The 22,431-nt window shown below is 39.2% G+C and overlaps 1 long non-coding RNA gene across 1 annotated transcript in view; it reads right to left on the bottom strand.

The window, feature by feature from the left end:
- Window positions 1-22,431, bottom strand: part of LOC131463909 (uncharacterized) — a 25,520-nt gene continuing 3,089 nt past the window's right edge. Inside the window, exon 3 of the long non-coding RNA XR_009241127.1 lies at window positions 1-756. This is a non-coding gene — a long non-coding RNA (uncharacterized LOC131463909). The remainder of the gene's footprint in view (window positions 757-22,431) is intronic.

The raw sequence follows: 22,431 nt of genomic DNA on the forward strand, positions 1-22,431 counted from the left end.
GTCACTTGCTCTTTGTTTGAAGGAGTGGAGGACACATTTTTGGTTTCTTTTGTGGAAAATATTTGAATGTTTTTGTGCCTTGAACTTGAAGAGGGAGATGTGCTCGGTGAGCAGATGATGGTCTGCATTTGTTACCTTTACATGAGGGAGCACGTGCCACATCTCACTGTTTGGCAGGATCATCTTTCAACCATCAAAACCATGCAGAGGGACAAAGGCACAAATCTACTGTGTCAACACAAACTGTTTCCACTGAGGAACAAGTGTGTTTACTTTGCTCTTTCGAAACTTTCCTCTTGTGACTATTGCCGCTGTAAAGCACTTATGTCACCCTTTACTACCAAACATGTTTTGATTTGTATCACTTAACTCTTTATTAGCCATTTACAACATCATTGCTATGTAAAACATTATGAAAAAAAAACAACAAAACGCAAATTTCCATCATTTCATTTGGAGCAAATGATCTTGACAGAATGTGACAGAACTGCATGGCGATGATAAATGACCTTTGATTATCAGATCATGTTATTCAAGGCGCTTTCAGTCCCATTGTCGACTGAATTCATGTGATGTTTGCTACCCTGTGGATCTCTCAATCAAAAATAACAAAAAAATAAAAGAGATAGATGACATCAGAAAGCAGCGTGGGATCATGGAAACTGTTCTTTTGTTGTCTCATTTGGTTCCTCTGGGTGTTTGTGCTTTACGAGAAGAGCTTCAGCAGCAGAAAGCACAGCAGATGCCAATGAGTAGCTGTGAACAAATGCAAACAGGAACATTTAAAAACAGACAACACACCTGTGAACTATGAATTTCATTTCCCCCCTTGGCTAATTAGTACTAAATATTTCCTTCCTTACCCTGATATTTCATAGGGGGGTTCCCCAGCAATGAAGACAATAAAAGGAGAATTAAATGTCTATTACCTTGAATAGAAGTATGAATTTCAAGTGTTGGAAATGTTTTGCCTATTGTAAGTACACTACTCAACAAAGTAAATAACATTAGTCTTGTCATTTTTTTTTACATTTAGATACACAAATGTTATGTATTATAAGTCTGAAAGCCAACCTTGTCCCTTTTCTAAACTTTAAGTACGGTCACCTACTACATCACCTAATTTTAGATGTCCAATAAAGTCTCTGTTTGTAGGTGAACTAATGAGAGTAAAGTACTCAAGGTTCCTAATCTCAATGGGACCTTTTCCCTCGCTAAATAAAGGTTAAATAAAATAAAAATGAAATAGAAACTTTGGGTGCAACCTGGTTGTATTTTACACACTTCCGGAATGAACTTTACCCTCTCGTACCTCCTGTACACTAAATCACAACTGTCACACGTCCACAGTGTCTCCGTTGGGTTGCACACGAAATCATCCCCCACAGACTCTTGTTTTAAGTCTTTGGGGGCGGATTTGTGATTGGTGACCTCTGACAATCACAGATGATGGCAATAACATATGTGAACATAGTAGCGCATACATTTTTATGGAGTATGTTGTGGAAATATTGAAAGCGGACATCGACTGCCTCTGCTCATAGGGAGACACAGGTGATTTAATGACTTTGGGTCCTGTTTCACCCTTATATTTATTATGAAGAACATGTTCCAATCCTCTCACTTGATTTATAGGAGTGACTTGTTGCATGTATTACACATAATATTAGTGTAACTGGAAATCATGTCATTTCTGAATCTGAAGAGAGGATCAGATGAGCAGTTCATGGCCCCCTGAATAGATTCAAAAACACATGCCAGACCTTTTATGCAAACAAATTCAATGTGGCCTCGTTAAATGAGGTGTTTCCCACATCTCTCCTCGTCCTTACCCTCTGTATCTTCTTCCTTGCTGACAGCACTGCCTACTTTGTCAATATTTTAGTTTATACTGTTGTCAAAACAAGTGCAAGTAATGTATGCGCAACGCATATAAGATGTGCAGCACACTGGTGTAAGTGTACACTTACTTTAGCTTATTTGCTGTTTTGAAATAAACAGAATATATCAGTGCTTACGTACTCTGTTATTGTATTGTACTCATCTTTGCACTTCTTGATTCTTGACGCCATAACCCTGCACAAGTCAAGATAAATTCTGAGAGAACCAACAGCCGTTGGCCCTGTATATGAACTGTCCATGTAAAACGGATTAGAATGCTCAGAGAGGCAGATAACGATCATAAAAAGTGAATCATTGGTTGTCATATAATGTGCAGTGATCAGCGCACCATGAGGCACATGCAGATAAGATTTTCCTTTTGAAAGGGAAATAAAAGGACTTCCGAAAAATCCATGATTTATGGCTAATGTGTATATTACATGCAGGAGGTTTTTAATTTACTGTGATTGTGAGAGTTTCATGATCCTATGTGGAGAATTACTAGCCAAGAATCCAGTTAAGCTATAGTTTCATGTTGTCCAAGCTATGCGAAACAGGTTTCTGGCATTTGTCGAAGCCGCAGTATGGTGTTCATTCCCAGTTTGCGGAGTTCTTGTCTAATTTATGACTGCGCATTAAACAGCCTCGCACCAGGCAGCCTATCGTGTAAACAGATCAGGGCTTTTACAGGCAGCTTGCCGGCTGTTTAAACAGAGGAAAGGGAAAAGGGGAAAAGGCTAAAATGCTACAGCTAAAATGAAAACATGTGTGACTGTGTGTTTGTGTGTGGCGGCGGCGGTGGTGGGGGGGTTGAAACGAGACGATGTGGAAGTGACACAGTGTGAGGCAAAAATGCACACGTAAAAAAACTTGCAGACACACATAAACACACACACACGCACGCACAGACAAGTGTGCGCGCACGCATATACACTCACACACGAGAGCCTGTGCACCGCAAAAACCTCCAGTTTTATCAAGTCCAGCTGTGAGTGGAGTCGAATCAAAGGCAGCATGTGGAGCAGAGCTGTGGTGCTGCAGAGAAAATCAAGTCCAGATGGGTTTCAGTCTGTCAGACAGACCTGCTCGCCTCTTGTGTTTTATCCTGCCTTGTTATGTCACATGTCGACTGATCTTTCTCTCTTCTGCTCTGTCCCTTTTGTTTTATATTATGGCTCTCCTGCTTCACAGAGGTGATTTGCAACACAAGTAAAGATCCGAAGCTCAAAACCCACACCTTGGCCCAGGGCCGCGGTGACATCCATCTGTGTTTCTGGTCACAAAGACAACAGGACATTGTCAGGGGAGAATAAGAGTACAGAACAGTGTAGATCATGTGGTTGTTTTTTTAAGAGGTTTCGGTGGTTATACTCCGTGTGTCCTAACATGTGTAGTGGCAGTCGAAACCATGATCTACAGCAGATGGATCGAGGAAAAGGCTGGCTAATCAAGACACGCACACACACACACACACAGAGAGAGACACACAGTTCAAAGCCTTGTGTGGGAAGAGCATGGCTTATGTTATATATCACAGTGGAGAAAACATAACAAATCACTTTAAATGCTGAAAAATGATTTCTAACAGAGACATCGTGTAACTCTGAAGCCATTATACAGCGATTAGGAGAGACCACACGTGGTCGTGTTCTCAGTGTTTGGTTCTGAGGAAAGAGCGAGGCCCTGGGGTTATCATTACGATGACACTCTGTATGAATGCAGGCCGTAACAACAGTGAAAAGGGGAAAGATGTTCCCAATTTGTAATGGTGACTAAGTCGAGCTGCTGTCAGGGATTTGTCTAAAAAAACCCTCTGTTTAAATTTTTTTTTATGTCGTAAACAGTTAGTGACAGTAAGACAAATCAACAACACTTGTAATTGATTATTCATGTTGCATCCAAGCTATTGATGGTGTTGTTTCATGTGACCAGAGTAGTTCACATCCATTACTAATAAAAACTCCATTAATTGATGAATTTTAAAAAAGATAATGAATGTAACCCTGAAGTAACAATATTTGAGGTAGAGAATGAACATGTGCGGCTTTTCAAACTTGGGCTATAAGGTCTACAATGTATGGACACTCTTGCTGCAGTATCTACTGGTAAAGCTTGGGTGGTGGTTGAGGCCTGGGTCATACTTTCCGTGTCCGCAGAGAGCCGCCTTGCATTTCCACATATTTGTGGTTTTATTCATGAGGGTCTGTGTCAGCCTAGCATTCTCCGCGTGTGTACTCGGCCTCTCGTTCCATTCCAGTTGTGGTGATATCTCACCCTCATTTGATGACCTTATTTTTGTTTTCAAGCACTGGCTGGACCTCCTTGCGTGACCTCAAACAAGTGTCTGGGGTTACTGAACCAAATAAGACCAAATAAGAACGTGCCACCAACTGGACTGGACTCAAACTAAAATGTGACATCGACAGACTGCAGGTCACTGATTAGTCATAGAGTGTCATTACTGGAAGAGTCATGAGCGCGACATCCGACACAGGAATCAAACCGAACAATGCCCAACTGTAGATCAGTTAAAAAAGACTTGCGTTCATCTCTAACATTTAGCAAGGGAATTTCTAAAATCTCAATATTTAATAGAGGAGACTGGTGTATTTAGCGACAGCACTAAAAGCTGGCAATCATGTGCCGAATTACAACCAGTCTGTACAGTATAGTATAGTATGTGTCATGTATAGAACAACATCATGTCAGTTACATGCAGCTGTGCTATGACAACCCCGCAAGGAGGGACTATAATAATTGAAAACGGCATGCCCAATACCAAACCGAGTAGAGTAGAGTAGTGCTAGAACTTTATAATGGAATAGTGCAATAAGATGCTCAGGTGGTACTCAGAGAACTCTCAGGAACGGTTCGTAATCAAAAGTTGTAAGTTTATTGCGACTAAAAGACTCCACTAATGTATGTTGTGTAAGATCTTGGCTCTCATTTCGACTCGAAATGTCCTCTGACTTCTCTGTAGGCTCTTATTCATCGGTGTTCGGGTTTTATTTTATTTTTTTTCATACAGTATCTCATGGTTTTTTCAGCAGGGAGGAATGTTCAAAGTCTAAAACACAGAGTCAAACTTTAAGCGACTGTGGTATTTTGATCTGTCTTTTTGATCCCCCGTGTTTGATCTGTCTATTCTTTTTGAAGCACTCACCCCTCATTTTCCTCCTCACTTTAACAAGGATAAAACAGAAAGCAGAATTGTAGCAGCGGAGTCGGTCAACCACGACAACATGGAGTCTTTCATGTTGAGTGTAGAGTGAAAAATAAAGCTGGTGTTGCTCTGCAGTCTCTGGATTTGAGAAAATATTGCCCATTTAAATGCATTCTCTTTGTTGTATGCATGTGTGCGTATGTGTGTGTGTGTGTGAGAGAGACACAGACAGAGAGAGATGGATGTGTGTATTTTTTCTATTATCCCTGTTGCTGTTTGTGTGTGCGTGTGTGTGTGCGCTCATGCAATGCTGCACCCTTGTAGGTGTGTTGGATGTGTATTCATGGTCTACAGATGACTGTTTTCTTACCAAGCACTATCGCACAAGTGTGTGACGCGAATGTGAGCTATTTGTGGAGGGGCCTTTGTGTAAAAAAAGGGAACAAAGATGCCTCTCTAGATACATCAACAACCAGTTTGTTTAACAGCCATGCAAATAGGCTCAAGGGAAATGCCCACCACGAGTGATAATCAAAGGCTCGTTATGGTCATGGGAATGCAAATCCTAGTGTTTGTGTGTGTGTGTGTGTGTGTGTGTGTGTGTGTGTTTTAGTTGTATCGTCTTTTAGATATTGTGACGTTAAAGTCTATACTTGCTTCAATTATTTGCACATAGTTTGTATGACAATGATTTCTGCATAATGCAAATTGAACTGATTCTGTGTGTGCGCGTGTGTGTGTGTGTGAATGTTCACACGCGCACACTTGCAGTTGCACTCTTCAGCTGTCTAGCTAATTCTAGAGACAGGCTTAGATACTAACACTCTTGCGACTCCTTAAGTAAGCACTAATGCTGTTAAATCACAACTGAGCTGTTACACACACATTGAGAGAGCAGATAAAGATAGAAGAGGCTGCGGTGTGTGCACTCTATTTCACACACACACCTCTGATAAATATCTTGCTTATGGTCCAAAGCCCTCATCAGGCTTTATGGCTGAATCAGCGTGTTGAATTAGCGGCGTCCTCCATCAATGATGTTTAGCTTTACGGAGCACGCAAACACAAGTAGCACACACACATGCACGCACACAGATATACTGTATATATATGTACATATATTACATATATACGTATATATATATATATATATATATACATATATATAAATACCTTCCAGACTAGACGTAAACTGATATGGGTCTTCATATGGCCGATACAGCAAATTACTTCTTTCTTTTATTTTGGCCAATAACTGTGGATGATGTGCTTCTTTCTTCCATCTGATGAAATATGAAATATGACAGATGGACAATAACAAATTTAACACAAAATGGCTTAATTTAATTTTCTGACGTCACTGGGTTAGTGTTAGTTCCATACATTTCAGGTATATAAAGATGTGTTAAGCAATTCAAGCCAGTTTATCAATCACTGTGTATGTTTATGTGGGTAAGAGGAGAGTGCAATCCTGGATAAAGAAAAGGGGGAACACTCAGCAAGAGACAAAGATAGGGAAAGGTAGGGAAAAAGTAATGGAGAAAAAGAGACTGATGAGAGATAAAGGAGGAACTGAGGGTGGGAGAGAGTAGAAGAGCGATGAAGACAGATGGAGGCGGTCAGTGAGAGGAGACTAAGAAGATTTACTGTAACCAAGTTATTCAACACTGATAGAGAGAGGCTTATGATTAGATAGAGAGAGAGAGAGAGAGAGAGAGAGAGAGAGAGAGAGATGCTTGTTCTTGTTTTTCTGCACAGGAAGTGTGAGAAGTTTTTAAGAACCCACCTTCTTATTTGTTAATACTGATTGACCAGGAGGGATGATGCAAATACTGTTAGATGTCTTTCAAATGCATTCAACATACATTCATTCACTCATCTTCTACCAATGTATCCTCCGACAATATTTTGTAAGGTGCATATGCCATTAAAAATAAACACGGACTGATGAGAACTGCCAATATCTTGAGGATTTGTTGTATTGCTTCTAATGTGAGCGGGCAGAGCCTTGACCCATGTGTCATAATGCTTCTCTAGATACATTGTCCCAATAGCCACAGTTCATCTTGCTATACAGAGTCAAACCATTACAGGATTTTTTTTTTAAAAAAGAGTCAAAAGTCACATGATGACAGTGATAAAAACCATTTGAGAACACAATAATGTGAAAAGGGCCACATGGTTGCACACTGTTGCCTTACAGCAAGTACAAATCAAGGACCTTTTTGTATGATGCAGTAAATGTGTATTTGTCTGAAGGCAGAGAGGATTTTAAAGACAAATGCCAGAACCTCCAGACCTTATGAAGTTCTCTGGTCTGGTCTTATGAAAGCGTATTACACTGCTGGTATCCACAGAGCATACTTGTAATGAAGGGTTAATACAATAGCCTCCCTTAACCACCTCATCCCCACAGCAGCTCTTTCCTTTGACCTTATATGAACCTTGCTAACCGCTTCACAGCCTCACAGATCAATGCTAAATCTATTAGAGCAGATTAGCAGCAGTGTGTAATGGTGAGCACAGTATCTATTGGGATCTCAGGTGTAAATACAGACTAGTGGTAATGCCACGATTGGCTTTGGACCTGCCATGGCCAGAGCTGAAAGCCATTATAAAACTGAGGTCGCTTTAACAAGGTCAGCGCATGTGGGCCAATTATGGCTTGGTAAAAGGTCACATGACAAAAGCAGTGAGAATGGAGGTGAGAGGAGTGGAAGTGACAGGGAGATAAATATGACATTTAGGTCAAAGTTGACACAGGAACATCAGACTTAGGCCACGTGCAGACTGAAACGGCGCGAAGCGTAAACAATCTTTTTCTTTGCCGTTTTTGAAAAAGTACCCCGTAAAGACGACATCTGAACACTCTCCTTTCCTCTGCCGTCCTCTCTCAGTCCAACAGGATGCTGAGCCATCGTGCTTTGAGACTTAAAAGCGGCCTTTTCTGAATTAGCAGCATGTCTTTAATGTGGAGGAGCGAGAGATGGATGGGAACAGAGAGACAGAGATGAAGCAGAAACTTCAGCAGCTTTGTGGTTTTGTATGGAATACCACAGTCCAAATTTTCAGCCCTTTTTTTAACCAGAGTAGTTAACTGACAGCTGTTTGTATTTACAGTAACAGCCACAGAGAGAGCTTGGAGAGGAAAAGGGGGCTTTCTTACAAGTTTAAACAACCTGGGGAGGAGGAAGGTTTTGGTTAATTCCGTGTTTTTATCCAGACTTCAGGGCTGCCTGTGTTGGCAGGTTTACCATTTTGGTCCTCACTTAAATGTTTCCGACAGCTCTTTGATCAGTTGCCATCAAACTGAGGCAGATGGATGAATCCTGTTGACCTATCACTTTTCCTCTAGAGCCCACAGCAGATCAGCGTTTTCATTTAACATCTATGTTTTTACAAGATGGATCAGCACCAAATTCCTGACAGATATTCATGCTTCCTAGAGGAAATATTTATTCTCCTTGAACAGCTTTGAAACTACTGAATGAGCAGCTGTGACATTTGGTGTCATCGTGTAGAATCCTCAAACCTCATCGCTCTAACTGGTATTAACATTCACCCTGAATGAGCCGGTCACAAGTGGACAGTGGACGTCATTTCTGTTCGCAGAAACAAATATTATGTAAATGACAAATCTGACTGTACAGATGTGTCTGTTGTCAATGTGTTTGCATGTGTGTCTGGGTAGAGAGAGAGAGAGAGAGAGAGAGAAAAGGAGTGCCGAGGAGATGCTGTAAGGTACGCAACACAAACGGAGTTTGTGGAAACTGACACATTGACTAAAGTGGATGTGTATCACTTCCGATGCCACAACGGAAACGCAACGCGAGGGAGACACTCTGAAACGCTATCTGAGCGACTTAGGCCCAAATCAAATTTGTAAACATAGGAATCTGATCTTCCTGGACCAACTGTTCACATTATATATAAGTGATCAGAGCCGTTGTCCAGACTTCAGATGCAGATGTGGGCTGGAGTCTAAACAAGGAAAATAAGTGCCCTACTCACGCTGCTGTAACATGGAATTTGGTAACAAATATATTAATGTATAGAGCTGAGAAGTGTAAAAATGCTGTGAAACTGCAGTGGGTTTGAGAAAACCAATCTCCACAGACCCTCCGTACATTTTCTACTCGCCGTCATAATCATGTTTCAATGAAACGTCAGAACAAATGCTTTTCAAGTCTTCATATAGACAAAATGTCCAGACCCAACACATAACACATAATCTTCAGTAAGTCTATCTTTTCCCTGCACGACCTGAGGACCTCTAATCATCAAAGGCCAATATGTCAACTGCGCTTTCACGCTGTAATCTAATTGACAGGCTGAAATGGCTGCCTCACAATCTGTGCCGAAACAATAAAGTGTGACCAGGCCTCTTTAGAAAAGACAGAAAACACATTCAGGGGGACAAATTAATTTCGAGTTCCTGAAACCCATAACTGGTAAACAGGGTGAGAATGTCAGAGAAGTTCAACAGCTAAAAATAAAAGGGGGAAATTTTACAAATAAGTGTTGAAGTTATCTAACTGCACCCTGTTTACTGTCTTCTGGGTTTCAGGAACTCGAAATGAATTTGTTAATTGATTAATGAATGAATGCGTTCTGTCTTTTCTAAAGAAGCCTGGTCACACTTTATTTGTTTGCTTCTTAAACTTAACTTAAAATACTGAATTATTTGCAGTTGCCAATATTCATGGCAGAAGTCTACTACAAAATGTATTTAATCATGTGCTATTAAATTACACAAACTGATAAATAGTGCACAAAATGTTATCCTATCCATAACCAATGCCCAATACTCAGGAATGGACTTGTGGAGGTGGAGAAAATGTGATTATAAACGCCTAAGAGTGATTATATACGCTGTTTTATCAGCATGTGATTACAAGAACACAAAAGTGCTTGGTATGTCTGCTCTAACCGAACAGTCGCTGGTATTTTCTGCTTCCACTACCGTAAATACCCATTTTCAATGCCACGCATTGCCAGCCCCAACAAACACAGTCATTGTTGTCGGTGGCTGAAGGCAAGTTACAGCTGTTAAGTGGTGTGTCAAAGCAGTTTGAGTCGGCTCCGAAAGTCAGTTCATTACTGAAAAGAGAGCATTAAGTTTCCTTCTGAGGATCGACCTTCAAAACACAAGTTCCTGAGGCAAATTTCACCCTACATCAAGTATTTTTTTTTTTTTTTTACATGCTGGATGAGTTGATCTGCTACATCTATTGTCCAGTGCTCAGCAACCACACTGACACAAACACACGTGTCTTTACTTACTCATCCTTGCATTCAATTATAATAGTTCCTATTTTAGTTATCTTATGTGGAAATGCTTATTAATAATAATAATAATAATAATAATAATAATAACAATAATAATAATAATAATAATAATGAATTTTATTTGTAATGCACTTTATATTGCACAAACAATCTCAAAGTGCTACATAAAAAAAAATAATAATAATAATTGGAGAGAGAACGTCTCCAAGTAAACTAAAAAAGCTTTCTTAAAAAGGTGGGTTTTTAGGCCTTTTTTAGGCTTCATCATCTATAACACAGCCAGTGTTGTAATGTAACAAAGTACAAATACGTACACACTGCAACATGGGGTTAAGTGTCTTACTCATGGACACATATAGACTAGCAGAGTCAGGAATTGAACCCACAACCTTCCAGTTGAAAGACAACTCGCCCTACAACTGAGCTACTATGGCTCAATCCTAACTCCATCCTAAGTAAATGTCATATACTTTAAGAGTTTTACTTTAATATTATAAAGAGTGACTTCAACTTGTACCAAAGTCATTTTCTGGTAAGATACTCAAGTATCTCTTTGAGGTCATTTATACAAGACTGAACACAGCAATACTGAATTGACGCTTGACCTAAAAACATCCCTGAGCAACTACTTCTGTTTCATATCCATATGAAAACAACTTGTTGAAGATTATATTTTGCAATCATTGACTGTCCTCGTATAATTATTTAGTTTTGGACCATTTTAACTGTTTCTTTTAATGTTTTTCCTAAATTGTAGTTAAACGCAGTCATATTTTACCCAAACATTTTCTCACAAATTCCACAATTATAAAGCAAGCCATCGTTGTTTCTTACAGCCTGGAATAGAAACTCAGTCAGACCAAAACCTCGCCCAGCTGCTTAACAAGGGCCTCGTTCATACTTGGCACCTTGGGTGATCCAGTCACAAGTGGACGGCTCCAAGTGCTTCAGTTTACACCTGGTATTAGCATGTGTCCCAGCATGCATCTCGAATGACCACTTGTGCTCTCACCTCCCTGCTTTTTATGTAAATAAACACACAGATTATTTCTGTTTGCAAAGACCAAATACAGCGTTGTTATTAACCCTTGCCTGGTTTTCTATTTTCTACATTTTCAAATAAATTGAACTGGAACTGTGTTCCATGTTTGTAGGGCTGGGTAACGATCTGTAGGATAGAGGGAATGACCACGATCCTTCAGCAAATTGTGAAAACTAAATATGTTCCTGTTGAGGGTGAAACATGCTCAGATTATGGTAATTATGCACATCCGAGCTTTGAAGAAAGTTTGGTTTTACTGCAGCGAACAGTTAGTCAGTACATTTACATGCACAGTTTAATCGAGCTACGGCCATAGTCTGACTAAGACAGGACAACTTGCATAGTTTCCTGTTGACCTTTACATCACAGAAAAACATACAGTGGGATGGAACCTGCTGTACATGGTAATCGTGATACAAATTAGACGGAGCATGGCTCTTGCGTATGATTTACGGCAACAGTACTGCAATTTATACTTCCGGGACAAAGACCAGGGAGGAAATTTTGTTGCATGCACAGAACGCCATGTCCGACTCCAGTCCGACTAAGCCTATAAACGCAGGAGTAATCGGACTATGAATCACATTATCCAGGTATGTTAGTCCAATTAATACTAGCTCGATTTTTTTTACATGACATAAAGAAAAAACTAATTATTGTCTTAGTCCGGCTAAAATCAGACCTTTAACATGCAGGTGAACACACTGAGAGATTAACAAAATCACTATTATATAAAATATTGTGTCAGGATAAGTGTAATAAAATGCATGTGTCAACCCACATCCAGGCGACATATGTGCATACCGTACTTTTTTGCATTTCCTTTCTCATACCCTGCTGCAAATCATCCTTTAAAACAGCGACTGGGGCAGTGTATGTACACTGTGTGTGTGTATTGAATTATTGCACTTGTGGTAGTTAACAGAACATTTTCCATGTTGAGAACAAAGCGGTACAGTGGCAGAGAGAACAGCAGCAAACACTGCTGACGCATTAAGTGAGGGTTTAAGTGTGTGTGTGTGTGTGTTTCAAACACTCCTGAGGGAATTTGTCTCTAATGAAAGGCAGACAGTCCCAGGCAGACTGTGAGGTAGCGTGACAACATGCTAATGACTTTAGTTGCCCTTAAAAAGTCTGCTTTCCCCCCAATGTCTTTCCAAACTCACATCATGGATATATGAACTTCACAGAAGTTCATATATTTTGTTCAAAAAAAAAAGAAGAAGAAGAGAGACACAGAGAAACTATGATGAGTAAAAAACCCACAATCTGATCGCTGAAAGCACTTTAGCGGGGTTGGACAGCCGGGTGGTTAGCAATGATGCATGTGACACCAGTGGTGCTGATTTTACTCACCACATCAATGAAATTGCTTTTCCACAACCGAAAGCGTTTCAAAAGTTGTTTGCTGCACAAACAGCTGATGACCAAGCATGACAGAAATCTCTATCCTCCAACACTGACAAATTGTAAGCTTAAAATTAAGTTTGGCGGCGCTTCTGCAGAGTGTGGCGAGTGAAAACTCTTCTTGACATCTCAGCTGGTGAAACTTTCATGAGGTGAAGTCTGTCTTTATAAGGCTACAGGGGCCTCCGCCCCAAGTTGTTCTTTCAAAAACTACTAAAGTATGCACACAACAAATGAAAACGTCCATATTCTACCTTAACATAAATATAACAGCTGTATTCAAAGTGTGGCTGAGTGGATAAAATAACTATTGAAACATGGTTGAAAAATAAGGGAAGCGATGTTGAGTTTAGTATCCAAAAAATAGCACTCATTCACAATCACAATTCTTTTACTAGACCAAGGATGAGGCGACTATGACCAGTAAGTATCTGTTGGGCATCATCGTTTTCAAAAGTCTAATTTTCTGTCCATCCAGACTTAAAACACGCCATTATTTTAAACTAAAGCAACATTTCTAAACTTGTAGGGGACAAGGAACTCATATATTTATATCATAAAATCTAAGAGTGTCACTGTTAAAACAAAGTGCAGAGCAAACGATTAAGATTAAGATGTGATAGAAAGCCGAGAGTGGACGCCGAGCAGAGCATTGATATTTTTGCATGATTTATCTTATCCCACAGAAAACAGAACATAAGTTAAGCAGCGTTATCAATAAATCAATACATGATATAACATATAAGGATAACCCAGACACATTAAACAGCAACACAATGATTTTTGATTAATTGCACAAATAATCACCTTTTCTTATAACACAGACCAAATGTAAAGTGTAAAGTGAAGTTACAGAGAAATGAAAACCTGGAAGAGGATTCAAAATAATGTCGCTTTGTAAGGGTTTTTGTTTTTGTTTTGTTTTTAAACAAAAACATGATCCGTGTGTGTGTGTGCGCAGGTGTCTCTATGTGTATGTTTCCTGATTGAGGGTGGGCCCATTAACCCACAACCTCTCATAGCGTATGGGTCAGTGGTTTAGGAAAAAATGTTCTGAACCACAACCACACACACACACACACACACATTCACAGACACACACAGTGACACGACACACATAACCACACCATCGTGCCAACTATATATACAGAAACACACACTGAAAAAACACCCTGTTCGTGTGACACACATCATAACAAACATTTCTCACTAAACCAAACACTCTGTCATGGTGAGTGCATGCGCGCGCGCGTGTGTGTGTGTGTGTGTGTGTGTGTATTTAGTACAAGTCTTGCAGTATTGAAGTTTTATGATGAAACATGACGACTGACCCTAATTCAAGCCATATGACAGTGCCAGTGTTTGATCTCCACAAGCTCTCTGAGTCACAAAGGGGCTCACGGTGTGTGTGGTCACACATTCACTTTACACATGTGATGGGTTAAGGGGTTCTCTCACTCACTCTCACACACACACACACACACACACACACACACAAAGTGACTTTAAGCATTGCACAACTACCAATCCAGGGAGTCCATGTTGTGTGTATATTCCATCTCTAGTGGAAATGTCTTAATTAAAAAGTGTTGAAAAGAAATGACAGTAGTCTTTTTAGATTCAAAAGGCAAAACAGTTCTCATAGGGAAATGATGATTTCCTAAAATGCTTATAGCGACAAACACAAAGCTTGTAATAAGTGCTGCAAACGTATAGTTTGCCCAATAGTAGATACACTTTGCACAATATTGACAATTTTGGAAGATTTTCATTGAAAAAACAAAGCTACAATTGACAAAAAACCAAAGCCTTGATGTCTTACACTTTCTTTACATTTAGATGTTATGATGTTTTTTTTGCAAGTGTTTTGGTTTAAATTGTTGAAAAAGTTAAATTCTGAACTAAGAATTCTTTGGTAACTATTTTCCCTCATTTTCTCTAGCCATCTTTTCATTTTGCTTTATCTTCGTGTGTTCACTTTTCTTCTTTTTTTAATAATTCATTCTCTCACCTCTTTCCTTTTCTCTCCAATCTACCTGGCATTGTCCTTCTTGCAGCTTTACTTTTCCTATTTCTCTGTCTCTCTCCTGAGACATTACTTACTCTTGGCCTCTCTCCTGTGCTGATAGTCTTTACTCAGGAGAAATCTCACAGAAGACGCGGCACAAAGCTGTAATCCCACATGACTGTGTCTCTGTTTTCTATCATGGTCTTACAGGATTCACTGTGCACAGAGAGAACACACTACACAGCCACACGGTAACACAAAGACACAGATAACACACACACAAACATCGAATCAAAGGAGCGCATTTATGTGTGAGCTGCAGAGCGAAACTGGAGAACACGTCTATCTGTTTGCATTTATTCCACGTTGACTCTGAGCAACACTGTAATGATACTCGCCTTGTACCACTGGGAAAATGAGCTTATAGTCTCACACACACAAACACAGACAGAGTTAAGTCCACATAAAGACATGTGATAACCCGACCAACACAGGTTAAAGCCAACAAACAAACAAACACACATACAGTACAGTAAGCATCTTTGTTCAGGCGTAAACCTCTCACAGTACCAAGCTAAACCCTGTGGGATTTAATCAATACAACTTCAGGAAATATAAAATAACCTGCCACTTTATAAGGTACACCTGTTCAGCTGCTTGTTAAAGCATAACTAATCAGCGACTCAGTGCAGACTTTGAAGTGTTTAAGAAAGCGGCATTGTTGGAAGTGCAGGTGGGCTAGTCTGGAGTTTGTCTGAAACTGCTGATCCACTGGGATTTAGCATTTCCAGTGAATGTATCCAATGTGGACCAGTTCAATGGGTGAAAAGGCCTTGTTGATGCCAGAGGTTAGAGGAGAATGGCAAGACTGGTTCAAAGTGATAAAGACAGGAGGAACGTGCAACCAGGGCGGCAACAGTTATTCAATTAATCGACTACTACATTAACTGTCAACTATTTTGATAATCGAAGGCAAGCTTTTTAGGTTGTCCGGCTTCTTAAATGTGAATATTTCCTGGATTCTTTGCTCCATGTAACAAAGAAATCATTAAAATTTTTAGGTTTCTTTCATGATGACATTCAAGAACATCATCATTTCCAGGTTTGGTAAACACAAAGTAAGCATTAGTTGCAGTACTACTTGCAACTTAAATAACCACTCGTTACAAGCACCTTATGCAGAAGACTATCCACCTGAATTCACAACAAGTCAAACCTCAAAGCAGCAGAACAACACACTTGTTGCCGGTCTTGACACTGAGTGGGGCTATGGTGTTGCTTTTTGTTTTCTTCCTCTAAGTAATTTTTTCTTTCCGCTGCATGCATGATGTCACAATTAACGCACGGGTGAGGCCGGGGTGAAAGACAAAACACCACGGGGAAGAACAACAATTTTTGGGTTTTAATGGGTATTACTCACTAATTTTAGTGTGAATGAGGCTTAAGGTACAAGTTTAAACCGCAGTACACAGGATCAGTAGAAAAATAAGTTGTCTGTTGAGTCTCATTATCAGCATAGAACAACAGCCAATAAGAGAATCGTCTCTCTCTGAACTTCCCTGTGATTAGTAAGAGGAAGCACCAAGTCAACTCATCTCTCAGAGCTCGCGATTTGCATATGCAGAAAGGTCATTGTGGAACTATAGTTCAGAACACCAAAACAAATCCTGTACTTCTGCCTAAACTCACAATCAGACAACACAATCAGAATTACTCACTCTTCTTTTGTGCACACTTATTATGAGTGGAGGGGAATTGTTGTTGAGATCACAGCAGAATAATCGGCAAACAACGTCATGAAGAGTTTTTCTTCACCATTTTCTTTTTCATTTATTCAATTATGAACAACAAATATTCAAAAAAAGAATGCAAGATATGCAGCTGAGCAACTAACCATGTACTACTTAGTGAACAAGGGTTTTATTTTGCCCTTAAGCCATTGAACAGATACACTTTGCATTCCTTCAATGTTCTGTGTTATTAAATTAAAACTGTATTACTAACAGCCACGAGCTGTTATCTCTTAACATGTTTTATTGTTTGGGGGCATAAAAGTATACACACAAGCATCTTAAAACAACTCTAAACACAAGTGGATGCATCTCATTTGAAATGACTGCTCTTAAAAGGAGCAGGTATATGTGTGTGTGTGTGTGTGTGTGTGTGTGTGTGTGTGTGTGTGTGCGTGTTAAAGGGATAATTCAGATTTTTGAACGTTAAGTTGTATGACACGGACCCCAGGAGTAGAGTGGATGCTACTTTTCTCCGCTTCGAACCGGAGACTAGTTAAATGATTTAACAACATTGCATCCGTTCTACTTCTGGGGTCTGTGTCATACAACTTAATCATCAAACATCTGAAATATCCCTTTAATGAACACAATGTGTATGTGGTGTGAGTGTACACGGCTGTAGTAGGCAGTGAAGGAAATGTTGACTTGTCTTTGGGGGGACATTTTCACCTTGTGAGGACAATTGGCTGGTTCTTACAACTTTAAATTGCTTTTTAAGAGGGTTGAGATGGTTAAGGGCTAGAGTTAGGCATTATTTAGTTGTGATGATTAGAGTTAAGGGCTATTGGCTGTGTGTGTGTGTGTGTGTGCTCCAGTTATTACTCAGGTTGTGGGACCTAAATCTGTTTACACAGTCACCTTATGGGGACAAAAATCATGTCCTATAATTGACATTATTACATTTTAAGTTGAAGACATGCTGTATTGTTAGAATGAGAGTAAGTCTACAGGAAATGAATTTAAGTCAATGTATGTCCTCTGAAGTCATGTAAACCAGACTGTGTGTGTGTGTTTGTGCATGTACTTGTTACCTGTAGGCTGATGTTAGGATTAGGCATTAACTGGTTATGGTTAAGATTAGTAATAAGGCTTGGAAAAAGAGGGACGGAAAAAAAGGCGAATTAATTGAACTGACAGAAGAAACAGAGAAAGGAAGAGAGGAGAGAGGAAAATCAAGAGCTACTGTTAACACCCAGAGAGAATACATTTTGTGTGTGAAAAAAAAAAGGATTGAGAGAGGAGCGGAGAAAAGGGCAGATTTGGAGGTGTATTAGTGAAAAGCCCTGTGGGGGAAAGGGTTATAAATAGTCCAAAGACACAGAGCCGAGATTGAAAAATAAAAAGAATGAGAAAGAAAATGATGATGCAAGGAAGGTAAAGAAGGGATGGAAGAGGTGGCGTGGAAGAGTGACCTACCTCAGGACTTCATGGATGACTAGGTTTTCATCCAAACATCCCAACATGCACTGCACTGCCACTCTGGGATGAAATCAGCCTGCAGCAGCCAATCAGCCATGGCCTTTTATACCAGCTCGCCTCAGGGCAGAGTGTGCACTAGTAAGTAAGTGGCTGTATTTGTGTCTGTGTGTGTGTTTGCATGTGTGTGAAGTCAAGCGTGAGTGTGCACCCACATCTGTCTGTGTGCTTATGTGTGTGTGTGTGTGTGTGTGTGTTTATGGATATAGACGTCCTCACTACACTGCCTCTCTGATTTATCTTCAAACAGACAGCTCACCCGTCTCCTCTCCCACACCTCCACTCTCCATCTCTCCCTCCATGCCCTCTCCGTCTCTGCTGCGCTCACAACCAATCCATCCATCTTCCAAAATACCGTCTCTCACCCGCCCTGCCTAAAACCCATCTCTCCCTTCCACCCATTTTGCTCCTCCATCTATCTCTCCCCCATTTTCTACCCCTCCATCTGCATTTACTTCCCGCAGGGCAGACAATTTCATGAATCCCACTGAAGTGGAAAGATTTTAGATTTAATACATCCCACACTTGTGATGTGTTCAGGCTTCAGAGGAAGGGCTAAGAGGTTCAAAAAAAAGAGAAAAAGGGAACGAGCAGAAGGTTGAAGGAAAGTTTTAGGAAGAGTACACGAATAGAAGCATAAGCCATTGTTAGCGGTCATTGTTAAATATGGATAGTCATGGATTTTTGATTATTTGTTTTACTACAATGACCTTGTAACTATCTAATTTGTGGAGCATCTATTACCACAAGGTGGAAGCAGCAATCATTAGTTAATGGACTGCATTTGTGTTTGCAGAGGTGATGAAATGTAAGTTTCTTGAATGCATCTTAAAGCCGATCCCCGAAGCTCAACATGCTGTAGTGTGGACCCTGCAGACGTGATGAAATTTGCCAGGGTCACTGAACGCATCTTATAAAAATGACTGCCCTCTGACTAAATGATTTCTGCTGTTGAAACATAAGTTTAAGTTTTAAATGTAGGTTTGGGTCTAGCGGAAACACTTTTTCCTCGGTACCATATGTATTTTCACATACTATGTTGGGTTGTTAATTTTTAATAAAGTGAGTTGTGGAGGAGAGATAATCAATTTCTGTCAATTTGGCAAGTGACTGTTGAACAGCATTTTTTTGCTTCAAATAACCCATTAAATTAAATTAAATTAAATAATATAAAATTGGTACTTTATATTGAATGCAAACATTTATTAGCAACAAATACAGCAGAGGATGATGAGAATTAGCTTTCATTGATAGGACCAAAGTGAACGACAGATCAACACCGTCTTGCCAGTATCAGTATAGCTAAGCAGTATGTATGTATAAGATAAGATAATGTTTACATTTAAACTCATTTACACTGTCAATATCTAATAATCAGGGATAGGATGAATATTCACTTATTTGATTATAAAAAAAAAAGTTTTTCTGAATTATTTCAACAGGGTCATTGAATGCATCTCAGCTGCTACTCTTACTTTCACTAGCTTTAATGCACTGCTGTTTGTGTGATAAATTCATATTAATAATATATGGATGTCACTGGTCACTTGATGATATTTCCAAAGTAATATCTAGTTATTAGCTTAGTAATGAGGATTATTATATGATACCATCATAGTAATACCATAGGTCCCACACACAATTTTCATTGTTATTGCTATGTATGCTATTACATGGTGATTACTATGAAAATAACATCTTTTGACATAATATTACTTCCCAAGTACAAAATTATTACCAAGATATTAACAATATTGTTACTGTACTATAATGTTAAGTGTATCAGATGAAGGACCCAATATTTGACCACTTGCATTGTGAATCTTCTACTTGTATTTCTACAAAATTGGAGAGAAAAATCAAGTAAGTTATTGGAAAAAATATCCGGTTTCTGTAGCCCTCGCAATACTTAACATTACTTAAATAATATCAACCAATCATTTCAACTGGATTAAAAAAGCTGGTGTACCAGTCATTCATACCTACCTACAGTATCTGTGTGGTTCATTATAATATATATTATAATATTTAGTGTTTTCTGCAGGGGATTCAGACAAGATGTCATCCACATCAGCACAGCCAAACACACAACACTCTCTCTTCTACTTTCTTGTCAGTTGTTTGTGTACTTTCAGGGCGGAGCTTTGATCAGTGGACAGACAAGAGTGGGGTGTGATGTATCGGGTGCATCGGTTGCCGTTTAGCAGCTCTTTGCCAAAACCAGACATCTTTATTTATTGAACGCTATCCTGACTTGAAGAGAATTTCAACAAATTACATAAAAACGTGGGAAAAAAACAGTTATGGACTATATAGAGTCTGACAGTGACAGTGTCACATCAGATCACTCACCCTCTTGCTTGTACATTTGAATTTACACTTGTAGGTCTGCTGATAGATGGACAGACAGACAGACAGACAGACACACACACACACACACACACACACACACAAAGCAGTTTTGTGTCTTGCCTCAAATTCATGGCCCGAGGGCCACATGCAGCCTCCCAATCAATTTCATGTGGCCCCCACTTAATATCAAGATATAATGAGTTATATCTGTATGTTTTTTATTAATACATTAATTTCACATTATACATCCATTTATGTTATGAACTATTTATCATTCCATATCAAAATAAATGCTTTTATTTTGAAATGATGTGAAAAACTTTTTTTCACTCTACCGGCCCCCTGCTGACCAAACTAGACCCTCAGTGGCCCTATAGGTCATTTGAGTTCGAGACCCCTGCTCTAAGGGATGGTTGTCATGGTGATGATATAATGGTCCGATCAACCTCAGCATAACTGTGAAGACTCCAGAGAAAATTGGCCTGAACCAATCGCATCATCACGCATGTTTGTGTCTGTGTGAGGCTTTAGAAAACCCTCTTCTGTGCGTTCTTAAATATGTGCTGTCATGAGTAAGTCCTAATCAATTAACCGCCAGCTGCTGCAAAACCACAAAACTACTCTTCCACAATAAAACTTCTTGCAAAGTGTCTGAATAACCTGGCAGCAGCAGAAATGTACTCAGTAATGTCTGTAACTTCATGTTGTTGTTTTTTTTTCATGTGATGCTCAGATGGCCTGGGCTGCACTGAAAACTGCAACAACTGCCAGATAAAGCATCTGCTGAAACGCATCCTCTGCATCTAATGCGGATTGAACGGCAGTCACGAGGACAACAAACACATTGCGCTTTGCGATCGTCTCACGCTGAATAAACTCAAACCCAGCAAATTTCTATTTGCGATGCTTTTGTGTTGGATTTAATAAATTCTTGAATACAAATGTGAATTATTTTAATATAGAACTCTCCTAAGTAAGTGCTTAGTATGTTCATCTGCCTGCTTTTATTTTGAACTCAGGTGATTTTACTTTCCTGCCTTAAGAATCAGAGCTACTCGATGACACCAGACTAGTAGTTACCAGCCTGTTGAATTCAGATTAAATTTAAGTATCACATTTAACTTCACAAATACATACATATACATATATATATATATACATATCTCAGAAGTGGGGGACTCATGCTCTTGCTTGACTAACGTTGGTAATGTGATTAAAAATGACTCGAAATGATTCAACATTTACATTTTCTCAGATATTGAGGAGTTTCCGTTACAATTTGTTTTTGAAACACAAAACAATGGGTGTCTGCTTGCATACAAACCTGGCAACCAAGCGACACCAACACCCAAGCGTGAAATTCCATTCGACACCCCTAATTCCCACAGAGCAAGGTAAGACAGGAAGTCAATTGGTTGCTATTTTGCTATTTTAAACTAACACGAGTTAATGTCTTAGTGGGCGCAACGTGCCGTTTTTTTTTTTAAACTAATATTTGAAATGCAATTCCATGGTTTAATGTAGGCCTCATGTCAGTAGTCTTCTTCTTGCCATTTATGTTAATTTATTGATTGATGATTCTTTTTTATACATATGCATATGTATATATATATATATATATATATATATATATATATATATATATATATATACATATACATACATATACATATACATATACATATATATATATATATATATATATATATATGTATACATATATATGTAAACAATTCAGTTGTATGGGACCATGAAGCAGTCCTTACATTGTATGAGTAATACAGTGTTTCTGTTACTGATAAAACTCCAGCAGTTGTCTTTTTAACATATCTTAAAGTGGAATATCTGGTAAATCATCTTTATCTTCTATATTCATACGAATTGACTTGGAACTTAGTTGACTTAAAGTGGGGACTCGACTTGACTTGCTTGATTCTTGCAAGAATGACTTCGGACTTGCTTGAGACTCAAACGTTTAGACTGGGATTCTCTCAACCACTGCTCAGAGGATTTATAGAGT

The sequence above is a fragment of the Solea solea genome, chromosome 8, assembly GCF_958295425.1.
Source record: "Solea solea chromosome 8, fSolSol10.1, whole genome shotgun sequence".
In the NCBI taxonomy this organism is placed as follows: domain Eukaryota; kingdom Metazoa; phylum Chordata; class Actinopteri; order Pleuronectiformes; family Soleidae; genus Solea; species Solea solea.